This window comes from Henckelia pumila, chromosome 3, assembly GCF_033568475.1.
Source record: "Henckelia pumila isolate YLH828 chromosome 3, ASM3356847v2, whole genome shotgun sequence".
Lineage (NCBI taxonomy): Eukaryota > Viridiplantae > Streptophyta > Magnoliopsida > Lamiales > Gesneriaceae > Henckelia > Henckelia pumila.
The window spans coordinates 158,703,206-158,722,234 of record NC_133122.1 but is presented as its reverse complement, the minus strand read 5'-3'; the positions used below and the strand labels follow the sequence as shown (position 1 = coordinate 158,722,234).

At 32.8% G+C, this 19,029-nt stretch overlaps 1 pseudogene; it reads left to right on the top strand.

Moving 5' to 3' along the window:
* The first annotated feature begins 4 nt into the window (after positions 1–4).
* On the top strand, positions 5–17,924 carry LOC140889836 (calmodulin-binding receptor-like cytoplasmic kinase 2; annotated as a pseudogene).
* Positions 17,925–19,029: the final 1,105 nt, after the last annotated feature.

Here is a 19,029-nt window from a genome sequence, read left to right as displayed (position 1 = left end):
GCGGATGAAGAAAACACCGAGTCCTCTGATCATTCGCCCAGGTCATATCAGAAAACCAAAAACCTATCCCGGTGGAAGCAGAATAATTCAAAACTTCAGTGAAAGAGGCCAAAAAAAGTCTGCTTTGGATTACTTTCTAAACGCTGCAAAAAGGGTTAGTGGTTTTGTTTCTGCCTTGATACATGGGTACACCAAACCTAGCTTCAAGTCTGGCTTAGACCGAGTTCGATCGAATGCAAGCCACCGTCAAGCTGAAAAGGATTCCTGTAAGTAAAAGATCTTGTCATGACTAATCCTCGTTAAATTCATTCATCTTTGGTAAGGGTGTGTTGTTTTGTTGAGCAACAAAACGGTACATTTGTTTGAGCTTGGTTTGACATTCTGATGAGCTTGAAGTTGTGTTAATGATCGTTACAATTGGACAAATCATACTGATGATCTTAACCTTCAAAACCCCATACATGAACGATTACACCCCATGAACACAAATTTGCATAAAGAAATTTTGAATTGGTAAAAAGTCGACAAATCAAATCTTTTGCACAAGGCAAACATCAGCAAACTCGAGGAATTCGGCAAGTTCGTGAACTAGCAAGCCCAAGTAACTAATTGAAACTCAAAAAAATAGTCTAGTTTCCATTACCATCCGAATCTTATAAGGAGAAATGAAACGAATTTTTATCGGTAGCAGCTTGTGAACTAAACGCCCCCGCGGTGGAGAGGCTTGGTCATGTCTAGCTGTTTGGTCTCTGCTGCATGTCTGTTGTTAGTTTTAGAAAACGAGAATATTGAAGTTCTTCCTTCTTAGACCTTTTTTTGTCTTTCAACTAACATAAAGAAGGAATTGGTAATGTAAAGTTGGTTGAATATCTTCAAAATATTAGAGCCATTTCTGTTTGTTGGCTAGAAAGGTAATCTGAAGTGACCATGATATTGACACCCTTTGTAATCAATATATTAGCTATTTTTGCGGGTGACAATGCAGTTTCCTGGAGTAGTTCGCACAGTAGGAAGTCATCAAAACGAAGAGAATCGAGTACAGCTGATGAAGTTGCGGCCTTAGAGATTGAAGCAGGGCAAGTGACAAGTGGTTTAGCTTTCAGAGAAATTTACGAGGCGACGGGAATTTCTCTCCGGCGAATATAATCGGAGATGGAGGATTTGGAACTGTATATAAAGGGAAACTCAACGATGGGTCCATTGTTGCTGTCAAGCGTGCAAAGAGGGTGAGCAATTTATCCCAACTTTAACTTGACACTAAGAAACTATTCTGCTATCATATTATGAAAGAGTTATTTGCACCAAACACCCTTGTGAAATATTTAAAATGCACACTTTTTCTCAGTGAAATTTTAATAGGCATCTTCAACCTTGACCTTTTAAAAAATTAGCACACTCGCTCCTTCAAATGAGTGATTGTTGCGCACGCGCCCCTTATGCGATTGGACAAAGATTTTGATATTTTTTTTGCACCAAATACCCCTGTGAAATATTAAAAATGCATATTTGACCCTTGTGAAAATAATTTTTAAACTTATTCAACCCATAATACACGATTTTTATTAAAATCTAATTATAAAATATTTAGCAAACATTTTTTGTTTTATTAATTTTATTTTTAATTTTTAATTTATTATGATTATATAATTGTTTTCTAAAAAATATTATTATTTTATCTTGTTATCATTATTTTATTAAACTTTCTTCTTGTTTCCAACTTCTCCATTAAAAATGCATTCATAAACGAGATTTAAATATCTAAAAGCACCAAAATATTAAATCAAAATGATAAGTGCATGATAAGTACCAAACATTTTTAATTTTATTTATTTTTATTTTTTATTTTAAATTTATAATTTTTAATTAATTTATTTCTAAAAAAATTATTAATTTATCTCGTTATCATTATTTTATCAAATAACTTCGTGTTTTCAACTTCTCCAATAAACATGATTCATAAATAAGGATTTAAATATCTAAAAATACCAAAATATTGAACCAAATTATAAGTTCATGAATGTTAGTTTTTCAATTTAGAATTATATAAGCATGTTATTTTTTTATTATTTATTACAAATTGTGCAATGCATATTCTCGAAAAATTTAAATTTTGGTTCAATAATATATAGTTCTAAATCGAAAAAGCAATATGTTTGAACTTATCAGTTTAGTTCAATATTTTGGTACTTGAAATTATTTAAATACTTGTTTATGAATGCATGTTTAATGGAAAAATTGGAAATACGAAGTGAGTTTAATAAAATAATGATAATAGGATAAAATATAATATTTTTAGAAAATAATTAATTACTGATAATACATTTAAAATAAAAAATAAAAATTAATAAAAGAAAAAATATTTTTTAAATATTTATAATTGGATTTTATTAAAAATTATGTATTATGGGTTGAATAGATTTAAAAATTATTTTCACAGGGTCAAATATGCATTTTTAATATTTCACAGGGGTATTTGGTGCAAAAAAATATCAAAATCTTTGCCCAGTCGCATGAGGGGCGCGTGCGCAACAATCACTCATCTGAAGGGACGAGTGTGCTAATTTTTTAAAAGGTCAGAGTTGAAGATGCTCATTAAAATTTCACAAGGGAGAAGTGTGCATTTTCAATATTTCATAGGGGCGGTTGATGCAAATAAATCTATTATGAAATTGCTTGGCTCGTAGGATTTATTTTTTTAATAGAAAGACTGTAATTTTTATTTAATGACGTCAACTTACATCGTCTTCTAACCCACTAAGAAAATTCTCGGTCTCCTACATCAACGAGAAGGAATTGAGAAAGCCAAAGAATATATTTTATTATGCAACCTATCGTCTATTTATATAACATACTTAATATAGAATCCTAATGAAAATTATGTTTTTACGTTGTTGTCCTCCTTACTTATTAATTCACTTGCTAATTAATTAACTATTAACTAATTACATTAAATAATTAATTATTACCACCAATTACCAATATTCACCTCTTAACTACTACTACTAATTATTATTAATTATTTTATTCCCTATAAAAATAAATAAATAAATAATAATTATATAAATTGACTACTAATTATTATTAATTATTTTATTCCCTCTAAATAAAAATAAATAAATAATCAATATCTATTCTATATTACCTATAAATATACAAATTTTATTGTGTTTTTAACATTAAATAATTATTAACTAATTACATTCCTTATTAATTCACTATTTATGATATTAATTGACCGGTGCATTATTTTTATCAATGCCTTCGTCGGTTGAAATGCTTGCATTTTTTTCCGTTTTTGTTTGAATTGTGAATTTCCTTCAATACCCTCATTATTTCATTAATTATTTGATTTTAATTGTAAATTTATAATTTTGTCCTCATTATTTCATTTAATAATTAATATTTTTGTCATTTTCAAGGTTTTTTTAAGGTCTTGCATTTATTTTATATATTAGTCAATTTATTTATTCAAGGTAGATTAATTTTTAATATTTAATCATATCATTTTTTGTGTCCATTTATTTATCCAAGGTAAATTAATTGTTAAAATTTAATTCATGTCCTAAATCTATATTTTTACATTTTTCATAATGAATTTAAAATTTTGTCCTCATGATTTCATTTAATAATTAATATTTTTGTCATTTTCAATGGTTTTTAAGGTTTTTCATGTCATTTTATAGATTAGTAAATTTATTTATTCAAGTTAGATTAATTTTTAATATTTAATTCATATCATTTTGTGTGTTCATTTCTTTATTCAAGGTAAATTTAATTGTTAATATTTAATTAATATCCAAAATTTATATTATGACACTCATGGAAACAAAAAGTAATTATTGAAAGCTACCTTAATTGTTGCTCTATATATTTAAATAAATATTAATTTTTGGGAATTATTTTAATTTTATCATCATAGTTACGTTTTTAATTTACTATACTTTTTTAACGTAATATTTTGATTATTAAAATTTTAAGAAAAATAAAAAAAATAAATCAAACCATTAAATTTCACCATTCTGTTCAAGACAAGTGAAATCATGTCATAAGTCAAGGTTCTATTTCTTTTATATAGAAAATGTACTCACATCCTTTATTCAATCATTCATTTATTTTTTTGAGATTTGATCATCTAACTAGACTTTCTGATATTTCAGTCTTTAGGAATAGATATTAGAAAACAGATGATGACGACTAATTGTGTAATATTTTTGAAATTTTTGTGCTCCTTACTTTTGTACGTAGGTTGTTTCTTTTCACCAATTCGCTTGCTTGTCGTTGGTGGTAAACGTCTCATATTCCATTTTCTTGTGTGCTTAATTCATATGGTAGTATGTTAAAAAATAATTCGTATGATAGATGAAATATTTTCGGATTTCCTGACTCTTGAGTTTTAGTGTTGTTTTTATGCTTAATTGAAAGAGATTTTCTTTATTTTTTTTATTAAAATTAAAAGTTATAATAATAATTGGCAACAATTGCACACACAAATAAGTGTGTAATGTTAAAAAAAAATTCGTATGATAGATGAGATATTTTTGGATTTCTTGACTTTGATTTTTAGTGTTGTCTTTATACTTAATTGAAAGAGATTTGCCTTTTTTTTTTTATTAAAATTAAAAGTTATTATAATAATTAGCAACGGTTGCACACGCAAATAAGTATGTAAAATATGAGATATACGTACATAGGAGAGATAATTGAGATCGATGAACAGTTTTGAGAATATAAGAGGGGATATTTACTTCTAAAATAATGATTTTAGGAGTTACTTCTATTTAAATGTAGTGTGTTAATTCTACATTTTGCTTTTTGTGTCATACATATATCAATGAGTCCCACGTTTAATTTTTAATGAGATAGAAATAAATATTGAAATTTAAATTATCGCTACCTCAACTTTTGTTATTACTAATATAAAATTAATTGTATTGTATGATATATCGCAGCTCAAATTTGATCTTAGATTTCACTTTCGTTTACTAATGCAAAATTACTCGAAATTGTAATTTACTTTCAACATAAAGACTAATTAATATCAAAATTTCAAAATTCTTATTTATTGAAATTTAACTAATTTGACATCATATTTATCAATAAATTTATCACGATGTACATGTTATCAATTTTCTTATTTTTTTACTTTCCCCTCCATTTTCATATTCCCACATATATTATTATTAACTCAGAGTGTTGCAATTAACGTAAACTTTAATCTGTATTCATACTTATTTATTTGTGTCATGAAAATTATATTTAATTTAAAAATGAAAACTATGCTTTCAATAAATTACATGATTAACTTGTATTTAGTATTTTTGTATGAATTTCATTAACGCGTGAAAATTAGAAAGAGTTTGACATGATTTATAAGCTCATTTAAACAACTTACATGCGGTTGCCTTCTTTAGATAGATCGGCAAACTGTTTACTCATATTACCTTTAGCTTGTGTCAGTTGAATTCCTTGGACCGCTCCATTCAAGTGACAATAGGGAAAACATTATTTAAGTAACATTTATTTTGAATTATATATATATATATATATAACATATATATTAGATAAAATGAGAAGCTATACAAAACATTACCTAAGGCAAAGACAATAGAATAAATAAATATTTGGAATTCTTAATAGAATAATATGACCAATTCGATGTTATATATAGTTTGAAATTCATATTCTAGATATTGATATAAAAGATAAGAAAATACTGTAAAAATATACCTGTAAGTACAAACATACAACTTTGAAAAATATCAGAAGAATATACAACTATAGACTCAAGCAACAACATATAATAGTCATTGTATTGTACATTACTTTCTAAAATATTTGTGTTGATAAACTAAATTAATTTATGTCCAATGTGCAAATAATTTAAATAACTATTTCTTTTCATTGTTTAGTTATTTATATTCGTCAAATTTTGTTCTGAAATTTCGTTCCTTTTCATTAGTTTTTTTTTAAAAAAATTAATTGTTGTGCTTGTATTTCCTCTTCATTGCTTTCCCTTTATTTTCCCCTCCTATTTAAATAAATTTTAAATTATGAATACTCTTTTATAGATAAAGAAGTCATTTCATTTGTGTATATTTCTTTTGTTTTCCATCGAAATGTTAGAAAAATAGGTGTATAATAATATTATTTTTTCCAAGGTTAATCATTTAATTTGTTTGTTATAATTTATGAATTAGCTGAGATAATTAATTTCCTCAATAGTTAGAAAAGAAAAGAAAAAAATTGAAAATAAAATTGTGTTAAAATGTTTAATCGGATGATTTTAGGAAAATAAAATAATTTAGTATAAAACTCGAAAATAATCCAGACATTTTTAGATTAAATTTAATTTTAAAATGATGTTATTCAGATTTCTTTAAATAATATGAAAATTTCAAAACATGTTTTAATCAATATTTTCTTACGTGCAACGCACGTGCACATCTTCTAGTAATTATAAAATGATAATATATATATTTAAATCAACTTCATCATTTTTTCAATGTTGAAGCCATCAAAGAACACATACGCTTGCTTTTATTTGTGCACCGAATGTTGATGATGTCAGAAGGTTTATTCTGGTCATTTACAAATAAAATTGTGACCTTAACATATCTAGGAATTCTTTTTCCTCCTTGAAAATGAATTTCACTAGCGTGATGCATATACTTTGTCCTCTCCATCACACCCAGGGGCGGTCCAAAGAATAATGAGGCCCGGGACGAAGATTAAGTAAGAGTTTCTTACATTAATTTTAAAAAGAAGTTGATATTTACACTCCATTTTTTGTTATTTGCACTCCATTTGTAAATAAATTTGCACTCCAATCTACACATGAATTGGAGTGTAGGTAACACAAAATAGAGTGTAAATATCAAATCTCATTAAAAAAATCAAATATAATTGAGCTATACGAAATTATCTTCATATTTTGTGAATATAATTATGAAATTATCCCAAAAAAAAATCACATTGAACCATCAAAACTCACAATGTAAGTCTTAATTTAATTTAGAAGTAGTTAATTTAGCCATTAAAGATAAATTAAATAAAAGTATCAGTTTTCAAAATTAATTTTCGAAATTCGTACCTTCAATCCATAATTTTCAACCACGACATGAAATTAACTATAAATATTAAAATATAACATTAATTAAAAATAATTGAATGAGTCATAAGTCAAATTTTAATGCACACAGAGGTCAAGAAGAGATTAGTCGAACATCAAGCTATAAAAATCAATGTCAAGAGTGTGAAAAGTGATGGTCAACGACAAACAACGCCAAATTGAGAGGTGATGAACGAAACAAAAATTGAACATATTAATTTGGGTGATAACTTAATTTGTTGTTGACAATGTATAAATATTCTTCGATTTTTTAATAACTACTATAATATAATAATAATTAATTGAACTACATTAATACATAATATTTATAATATATATCTATAATAAATTTTTTAAAAAAATTTGGGGCCCCACCTTGGGCATGGGCCCTGCCCGCCTTGGGGCAGGGCCGCCCTTGATCACACCATTTTGTTGATGAGTGTATGATACTTTATTTCTTCTTCCTTTATTTGTGTGTTTCTCCTGTGTAAGCCTCCAAACCTTATTTTGTTGTAAAAGTTGCGTCGTTTTTTTTCTTTTCATTTTGATAGAAAACATATTTAGAGAGCTCCTTCACGTGAACTGAATTTGTCACCAAATTGTTTTTTTTCATGGAAAGTGCATCAACATATTCCTCATTAAATCTAAGACAAAACTCTTCCCTTGCATTTGGACTTTAAATATCTCAATGTCTTTTGCATATTTTATCACACAACTTTTGTCTTCAAACAACACCTTATAGCATTTTTTCAACAACTGAGTAACACTCAAAAGATTTCGATCAAGTTCAGGAACATATAAAACATTAGAAATTAATTTCAAACCTGAGTGTCCTTTAATTGCTATAGTTCCTTTGCCTTTTAATTCAATGTAATGTCTGTTTCCAATCCTAACTTTAGAAACGTCAGTATTGTTAAGTTTTTTGCAAAGATCTCGATTATAAGTCATGTGGTTTGTACAACCACGGTCGACCAGAAATTTTTTTGTGGATTTATTAATGGCAAAACATGATGCGACAAACAACTCCTTCTCATGAGGTTGATCTTCAATAACTTTTCCTTTCCCGTTTTGTTGAGTCTTGCATATCCTCTCCACGTGCCCTTACTGGCCACACTTGTGACATCTTGGTTCTGGACTCCACCAACACTTATTTTGTGGATGATTGGTTTTTTTTTGCAGTTAGGACAAGGTGAAAAGACTTGATTGCTGCCATAATTTTTCTTGTTCTTACCAAGAGAATTTTTATATGATTTAGCTCGGAACGCACCCTCTGAAACTGATTCTTATCTCATAATTCTTCTTTGTTCTTATGCCTGCAGTGCATTCAATAATTCTGCAAAAGTAATACTTGACATATATTTCGAATTTTCTAAGGATGAAATCGTGACTTCAAAATTTTCCGGAATTGTAACTAGAATCTTTTGAACAATTCTAGAATCAAGAAAATATGTGCCGAGAAGTCTGATTTTATTGACAAAACTTAGAAGTTTGTCAGAATATTCCTCGATCGTTTCTGATTCCTTCATCCTTTGCATCTCAAATTCTTGAATCAAATTCAGCACTTGCATCCCTTTGATCCTTTTGCTTCCTTTATATCCTTTTCTTCAAAACAATCCCAGATTTCCTTGGCTTTTTTCAATGTCATGATTCTGGTAAAAATAGAGAAAGAGACGTCCATAAACAAGATGGATTTTGCTTTTGATCTTCTTTGTTTCTTCTCCTTTTGATTTTTTATTTGTGCCATTGTTGGGTTGTCAGGCAGATCTGGAAATTTATATTATTCTTCAAAGACTTCCCATAAATAGTTGGCATCTAGATATGCTTTCATTCTAACAACCAATATTTGATAATTTGTTTCATCAAATACTGGAGGAAGAATTGTGGTAAAAGAATGTTTTGAGTTCATTATGAAAATTTTAATATCTCACAAATTTCTCAAGAATGTGGCTCTTGATACCAATTTGTTGGATATTTTGATAGGAAAAGAAGCAAACTAACGTGAAGAAGGAATTGAGAAAGTCAAAGAATATATTTTATGATACAATCTATCATCTATTTATATAACATAATTAATATAGAGACCTAATGAAACTAGAGTTCCAAGAAAAATATTCAACTAGTTGGAGATAACAACTAGAATCCTAAAATATATAATAAAGATATTTTTATAATTATAAAATCATAATAGATATATTTAAATCAACTTCTTGAGTAATCCAAGTCAACACAAAAATAGTGAGTTCGCCGTACGTGTAACGTGATGAAGCTTGATAGTTTGCGCTGCTATCATTAGTCTTCTAATTAGTTGAATTCGTGCTCCTATATAGTTTAGATCCTCATCTATCCCTATGACTGCTTGTACTGAGAGTAATGAGTTTGAGGCAACCAAAAAATGCCATATCCCCCCGGCTATATGCGAACTTTAAACCTTCATGGATTTCAATGAGTTCTCCTTTCGTAAAGGAATGCAGTGGTGGTATTTGAATCCAAAAAGGTTGTAGTTTTCTTCCATGTGAATCTTTAATCACTTGTGCAACACCATATTGTTGCAAATTGTCATTCACGAGAGCATCGACTTCCAATTGTAGGTGGTGCAATCCACATGGAAGGTGATGTTGGGGAAGGAGCATAGGGTGTAGATTTCAGCTTCTTGGAAGTCTTTAAGGAAACTGTCACACCAGTCCCGGTTATGATTCAAGGATTATACATCATTTCCATACATAACAGCCGTACGGTTCTTCCTAATGGATACCCCGTTGAGGCTGGAGGGCTCCAGAAACTTCTTGCTTCAATACAAAATTGTACTTCACATAGGTCACACAATTCATGATTTTTGCAATCCATGATGGCGCAAAGCCCAATCTACCCATCATTGCTCTTAGGAAGGGTCATTCAACTCGATCATATGTTTTTCTCATATCGAGTTTGAGAGTTGCATACAACATTTCCGTTTTATGTATCTGCATCCAATGGACACACCTGAACCCCATAATGATAATATCATTGATTAACCGTCTCAAGATGAAGACATTATGGAAATCATCAATAGTTGTCTGTAAAATTGGGAAAAGGAGGTTAGTCAGGGATCGAGACACAATTTTGTAACACACTTTGCAGATACTAATAGGCCGGAATTCCTTCATCAATAAACGATTTTCCATTTTTGGATAAGCACGACAATCATATCATTCCAGTACTCTTAAAGTTATTCTCCATCATTCAAGACTTTAAGCACTGCTATTGTAATATCATATCAAATAATATCCCAAATTTTTTTAAAAAAATAACGTTGACATACCATCATTGCCTGGGGCTTTATCTGGGTGCATATCAAATAACGCCTTCTTCACTTCTTCCGATGAGAACGGAGCAAATAGGAGATCGTTCATAAGCTGATTTACCACGGGATCTACTGTGTTCAAGACTGCCTCCATTACCTCTTCACTCGGATTGGACGTTGTAAACAATGATCCAATATAATCCAGATTTACATTTGTCATTGCCTGCGGGGTATCAGCTAGATCACCATGGGCAGTCATGAGGCCATGTATTGTGTGCCTAGCTCGTCGTTGGGTTTCCTGTGCTTGAAATATTTGAGTTAAGATCTCCCCACCGTAACCAGTTGCTTTGGCTTCGTTGTTCCACTACAAATCTTCTTGGGTGCTAAGTCTCTCCACAAGTCTTTCCTTTTTACTGATATCTATTCCGCTCTAGCCCAATTTGATGCAGTTTCAGTGGGTTTAGTGATGCCCTTTCAGTATTGATGTGCTTGGGTAAGGCACGAAATTTTCTTGTAGCCCACTGATGTAGATGCTCACTGAATTTTCTGATATTTTCGTGAATGTTAGCACCCAACAAGCCTTCTTTCCATCCCCTTTCAACGAATGACTTGCAATCATCCTCTAGCAACCACATAGGTTCAAATTTAAAGCGCCTTATTCATTGCTTGAATTGTCCTCTAATCTCAATACTATTGTAGTGACTCGCTCTGGAATCACTTACTAAACATACATACGCATGCAATAAAAACTTATACAATGATAATCAGAGAAACTGCGGAAAACTTAAACCCAATACTAACAACCCGGCAGAAAATACAACCGGTAAACTAATGGAATCCCCAACAGAAAAATTAATACAACCCGATAGAAGAATAAGTACCAAAATAAAGTCTTAATCTAGAAACCTCTGGTAACTCCTGATACCAAAGCCCTGGTCATTGTTCAACCGCTGATCTCACTCCCGATCCACCTACAAACATGTCTCATCGAATGTGATGTTTGAGATAAAAGAAGGAACGTGACCGCTAACGCCCAGAACAAAAAGTACGAGTACACAAGCCTATATAATGCATGCAATATGAAATATTTAATGCTCTGGTACGCTGGGATCAATATCTGAAATATCATGCTCAGAACACAGGCGCCACTAGTATGCGCACGCTGCTCCGAAGATACAGTGGGTGCCACACATACTGAACTTCGATCTTGGACTATCACCGTCCTGGATAAAACCGTACATGCTACTCCATCGATACTATGGGCGTCACACGGTACCCGATCGTACAAAGTAACCCTAGGGCTGAGCAACCCTAGAAACAACAGGCTATCTTGAAATAATACACAAGCTCAACGTGATATGCTAATGCCGCATATGAATTATGAACAATAATATCATGCATCTCATGCAGATAATAATGCGACACATAATAATGCAACACATAAACATGCATACTCGCTGGCTATCTCAGTCAGTACTTATGTACCTCAATTACTGGTCTAGGTGAACAACTGTCTACAGTCCAAGCCTACAAAAAAAGATTATTCCACATCACCAATACTTATTTAAAAGTCTTAACTAGACTAATAGCTACTCCCCATAGCTACTAAGAGTCCAGACTTATACCTGAATTCTTTATCAGCCCGTTGATGTCGAATGTCCTGACCCAAGCACAACTCCGCTACAAGCCCCGTAGCACATCGCTAATGCCCGGATCTCGAAAGGATGTCTAAAACACTAAGAATCAGATACTGGCTTGAAACCCACAACTAAAACATGTACAAACTATGAGAAATCTCGTCTCTATTTATAGACGAAGATCGGACCTTCCGATCGCTAGTTCGGACTCCGAACATCTTCGGAGCTTTCGATTGCCCTTCCGAACTCTGTCTGCCGAATACGTGTCCCTGATTGGACAACTCATCACTTCCCACACAGTTCGGACGTTCCGAACTCTATTTCGGAGCTTCAGAACTGTCACCCGTCCAATTACCCAATCAAAACCCATACCTTGCTCTGACTAAAGGACTTCGGAACTACCGATCTTGGATTCGAAGCTTCCAAGCTCACCCTCTTCTTCCAAACTGCATGCCCTTTCCGAACACTTCGGAACCATAGATCTTCCTAGCTCACAAGTTCGGACCTTCCGAACCACTCGAGTTCTTGGAACCTTCCGAACCATTTCCGGACGTTCTGAATCCAATTTTCTACTTAATAAACCCAAATTAAGATTCCACGATCATGTTTTAACCATTATAACATGCTTAGACACTTAATTTCTTAAAACGGAAATCAGGTTACTATAACTATCTCACATTAATTCTATGATCAGAGTGATAAAATTCAAGTGACTGGATTCGGTCTGTGGGGTAAAATATTTGCCATTCAAAGGCACCTATGAATCTATCAAGCCATTCAAATATAAGATTTTCTCCATGTCAATGGTTGGTCCATGTGAAAAACTCTCCTTCGCAGCTCAAATCTTGGAGTGAGCAGCTCGCTAGTGCTTCTCAAAAATCATTATTTGCCCCGCTACACGAGAATTCCCACCAATATTTTAACTATCATAACAAACTTCATTAATGTCTCCCCCTACCAACCATGGGAGTTCCCAGAGATTTTCCATATTTCATAGACGTTGAAGTAGAGTCCAGGATTCCTTTCGATATCTAGCCTCCGGTTTCTCATATAAGCCCGTGAAACGCCATTTGTGTTCCTCTTCTTCAATACAACAGTCAGTATGACCAATTGAGTAAGATTTTACTTCCACTTTAAAGGGCTTTTCCACATGGGCATATGTCCCCTGCTCTTACCTTGACTGTCAATTATGAAACATCCTTCGAACCCCAATAAATATTTCCAATTCCAGCACCGATGTTCTGTATTGTTGTTTCCGAAATAAAAATAAAGGAGGGTTTCTTTTAGACGATTAAACGTCGGAATTCCATGAATTCTAGCTTGTTCTCAAGACCTCAAGCATTTTAATGCAACTCATGGTGATCAGTGGGGCTGGTTCTCGTCCTATGATGTATTAACAATACTTATCATCATCAAATTATCCATGGCTTGTTTCTTCCTTGATGGATTCAGTATTTCAGTTCCATTACCACCATCCCAAGTGAGTAGTATCTTTGTCTCTCGCATGATTAGATCCTTTCTAGAAGGTGATGCATTCTGGTCTTTAGATCTAGCTCGTCGTTTCCATTGGCGTGGGATGCATTTATGAGCCACTATTTTCTCCTTTCCCTTGTCATTGCTACAAATGATAGCAAAATTATTTTTACCGGCCTCCTTTTCGATGGCATCCTCGAGGAATACAGATTCCTCCATCATATTTTTCCTTGGACTCCCACTAAGAACGATTATCCCTTGATTATTTGATGATGGAATAGATCTCTCCCTTCCAATTTTGTTATTTAAATCTGCATCTGAAAAGTCGGGATCATTAGATGCCTTTATCATGTTATCCATCGTGCTTGGCTCCGAACCCAAGCCACAAGGCTTAAACTTAGGCATCTGTGGGTGTCGACGATTTTTGTTTGCATGAGAGGAAGCCTGCAGTCATGCCCCAAAGGCTAGTGTCTGTTTATATGCTGAAGTATCATCATAAATATGTACTTGATGTCCCATGCTTCCGCAAGCATACCAGAAGTTTGGGAGACGTTCATAAATGCAAAGAATTACGAAGTCTTCCCTATCTTCACCCACATCAACCCTAACACCCTTATGGAGGGGTTCTGATATTCGTAGATGTACCCATATTCTTGCAAAGAGTCCGAGATAATTTATGTTAGGATCGATTTTGAATTGTTCTTATGCAACTTTCGTAAGCAGTTCATTTGACAAACTTCTTATATGAGAGCAATTGTTGTTAGAAACTAACTCTATTCTTTCTCGTGTTTCAATGTTAATTGTCCAACAAATATATGTGCGGAAAGAGGAAAAATAACAGATTGAACAATGATAAAAATAGCTTGACAGAAATTTAAATAACACAGAGTTGTTTATGGATGTTCGGAGATAAAACTCATACGTCACCCCTTCTTCCATGAGGGAGGGATCCATAGAAGACTTTGGTTTATACAATGACTTGTATACAACCCACTCCAATCGTAGGACTTACCCTTGCCAAAATTGAAACTCCTAGAACACAACCAAGGACACCCTATCCTAACAATCAAATAACAGTGATGAATGAATCCATAGACTCAAATAGTAAATCAACTCCTTAGTCCTTATAAACAATTAGACAATTGAGAGTTGATTTTTGGCCCTTGATGATCCTCAGAGATCAGATGTATGGAATGTGTATGTGGGCACGTTGAGAAGATTAGATGAATATTTTTTTGAGTGCTTAAGCAGCTTGTATCTTCGTGTATCTTGCTGCTGTAAATGTTTTGTATATCTTTTATTGCTCTCTCTCTCTCTCTCTCTCTTTTTTTTTTCTATCTTCTCCATACATTTATATATGCATCTTTGCAACATTCATCTTTGTCATGAACCTTTGTCTCTAGATCTTCAATAAGTCTTTATGAGATCATTAATGAAGTTTCTCATTCTTCAATAAAAATGTCTGGATCTTGCAACGGTCTTTATATTTGAAATATGTCTTGAATAATTCGTTTCCTTAGCAGTCTTGATACTTGAACTGGATATGTGAACAAACTTCTTCAACTGGTCTTGAACTATATCAAAATAATGTCTGACTTGACTGTTCAGTTCTGGATTGCTTGCATATCGACTGGACTACTTGGACTGCTTGTATACCTATTGGACTGCTTGCATCTGGACTAGATTTCTTGGATTTAAAATATTCCGCCATCTCGACTGCTTCGAAATATTATTTTTGTGTTTTGTCAAATACCAAAACTTATCCCAACAATTTCCATCTCCACAAGAATGTATCTCCTCAACTTCTCCAATTTGGTTTCCAATACGTGAAAGAGCCTCTTTATTCATAAATTCTATCGGAATGTTGTGAAGCTGACCCATATGGACACCTTATCAAAAGCATGATTGCACGACACTTTGAATCTCTCCACCTCCCTGAACACCACAAGATAATTAAATTAATTCCATGGCCCTTCTCTAATAATCCTCTGCCATTTCTACTTCCACTTTCTAAAGTGTTTGTAGTAAGCAGTGTATCTGTTGTTTAAACGTCTCTCGGTTAATAGCCTTCGTGGAGGAGACTTTGGCCACAAGGCAGTGCTCAATTCTATCTGCACTAATCTTCATAGTCTCCTCGTCAAGTTTTATGATTTGGTTTGTTGTTGAATGCGATAGCTTCATCTCCGCTATCATACTTGAAACGTTATCAGGGGCCATGGTTGTAGTAATAACTTTCACCCAAATCCTAAAAGCCTGGATTGGGCGATGGGAATTGCACCGAGCAAGAGGCCGTCTCGCACTAGTTTTCCACGGAAACCCTAAGCTTCCATAGAAACCGCAGGGGAGAAAATATTACTTACACCGCTGTATTTGATCCAATTTAAAATAGTTCGTAGGATATTTTAAAATATCTATAATATGGGATGATAATTGAATTACACAGTTATTTTTTTAACTCTACACGTTCTAAACACTAAGATGAAACTTGCATGTTTAATCTTAACCCTCATACCAAACTTGTCTACCAGAACATTATAACAGCGTTTGCTAAAATTGCAAATGATTGGTTCAAAACTACTAGTTTCTTAAGCTTGGATCGGCTTGAATTAAATATTTATCTCTGTTTGAAATCTATGAACTTTGTTGGAGTGCAATAATGATTGAACCGTGGCGCCTGGGCTATTGTGTGGTTTAAAGATTTGAGTTGCACTATTTCCATCAGCTATAGCTTTTGGTAAAGCGACAAGCGCTCGGTCCTACAGAATTTCCTAACATTGGTATATTTGGGACTAATTTGTAAATATGCCTTTTAAACAATATGTGCAGGAAATTTGTGATGAACGCTTGTCAGCAGAGTTTAAGAATGAAATCAAAGCCTTGTCAACAATTGAACACACTGGTTTGGTTAGATTTTATGGGCATGTTGAGCTTGGAAATGAACGGCTTATTGTGGTTGAATATGTTGCCAATGGTACCCTAAGACAACATTTGGATGGTAAGACTATAAATATAGAAAATTTTTTTATATACAATGGAGGTTGCACACACGATTACATGTTACTTTGAAAAGCTTTAATGAAGAGATCTTTTCATTAGTTCATGTGGGATAATTTTGTAATTTCAAAGGTTACGTACATATAACCGAGTGTACCTTCATTACACATATACTATAACTCTAAAATATATATTATAAGAGGGTTTTAAATGGATTTAGTATTTCATTTTTTTGTGTGAATCACTTGGTTTCTAAAGCTGGTCGGATCCATCATATACGTACGGGAAAGCTTTGTCCTCTCCAATCCAAGACTCGAATCCAAGATTTTACTTAACACATGCGTTGGAGAAATTAAATATATTTAATGACAAAAATATAGTAAATTTGTGATTCAGGCACACATGGAAATGGGCTTGAAATTGCAGAACGTCTGGATATCGCTATTGATGTGGCTCATATGCAATCACATATCTCCACACTTATATAGGTAAACAAATCCATATGCATCGAAAACGTTTTTTGAAGGATACAAGTTTAGTTGATCTGAATTCATTTAATAATATGTTTTTATATGATTTAAATACAGATCCTCCCATTATTCATAGAGACATCAAAGCATCAAACATACTCATCACACAAAATGGGCGAGCTAAGTTGCCGATTTTGGATTTGCACGTTTAGCTGCTAAGGAGGACGATCAAGCAGGAGGCACCACTCATATTTCAACACAAATAAAAGGAACTACTGGCTACTTAGATCCTGAATACTTGAGGATGTACCAACTCACAGACAAGAGCGATGTCTACTCGTTTGGTGTACTGCTAGCTAGTTGAGATGATAACCGGTAGGCATCCCATTGAATCAAAAAGAGGCCGTCACGAGAGACTCACAGTAAAATGGGTTCGTATTTTGATCCAAATAAAGAAAATTTTAGTAACTTTTGCTTTGTAGACTAAACTAATTAGTGTCGAAACGATGACTCTATGTTTGATGATATGTCATGGCTTCTTGGAACTAGTATAGTCTATTGTTTATTGTTTTTATCGAGTCTTGATAACGAAAATTGCTGGAATGCTCTTGAGATGCAGTGCATGCTTGTCATGATTCTTGTTCTAAGGTGTTTTCTCTTCAACTATGTGTTTTCGCTTTTATATTAACAATATCATCCTTCAGGCATTGGAGAGAATACTTGATGGAGAAATTGTTATGGCAATGGATCCTAATATGCGACGAAGCATTCCATCAATCCATGCCGTTGAGAAGGTCCTCCAACTTTCTCGTCACTGCGTTTCACCATCAAAAGGATTAAGACCCTCCATGAGAATATTTGCAGAAAAGTTGTGGCAAATTCGAAGAGAGCTGAGACAAGACAACAACCACAATAATTTGGTTGCCGCTTCTTCTTTGACAGTGTTCAAGAAAGGAACATGAGGGAAGGAAAAATAAAACATAGAATGTCCGCAAGATTGATAGTTTGATGTTTGTTTCGCTTAAAATGACTATATGGTTTGGGATTAGTTATGAACCATATTGCTTGCACCCTTATTGGTTGGGAGTGTTATTTGGATATTTGGGAACTCCTATTTCATCCAGATAAAGTAAGTTATGAATATAGTGTCTTATCTTGAATCAAATTCTATAATTGAAAATAATTTGAACCTAAATCTCTGTCTAAAAAGTTCTGTCATTTTATCATTTCTATCCCTTGAGTATTACCAATCCTCCATCGTATTATAACTTTCACAACATGAAAAATTGTGGGACGAGTTACAGCTAGCTGGGAGATTGCATAATACAACTCAAGATCAAAATAGAAAATTCACAAGGAAAATACTTTGTATTTGTTATAATTTGATAATAATACGAGATAACAGAAATAAGATAATGGAATTGACAGGAAACAATAACACGAATAACATATGATTATCAAATAAAACCATATCTCCATATATGATATTTTGTAGTTTTACTAACCTTAATTTTGACTGTAATAGTTATTCGATGGTCCGATGCCAATCATGAACAAAAAGGAATCGAGTTTCACAATCCAAATACTTAAATATTGTATATTTTGGATGCAAGATTTAAAAGAAGTTTGGGCCTCACCTCATTCAGAATGAATGAACATATTGCATATAATTAAGTAGGGTTAAAGAGGAGGTGTTTTTAGACAATAATCACTCCCTCCAATAAATTCAAACTACCAATTTGAATCACTTGGCTCGGCTTGGGGTGACCCGTTAATCCACTTTTATTTTCCAACATCTCCATTCGCACATGAGAGCTAGACTTCTTGCATATATTGATCATAATAATATACCATCAATTTCATACAAGCAAATGGACCATGTGACCAATGAGCTTAATCAATAAGATCTTATAGCCACACCTGTCAAGGATATATAGCATCTCAATTCAAAATTATTATGAGGGCATCAACTCCCTATACTCTAGATTTATTTTACTACACTAATCAATGTACCTCTTATTTCAAACAAAAAATAATAAGGGCATACGTTATTCAAAATATTTATAT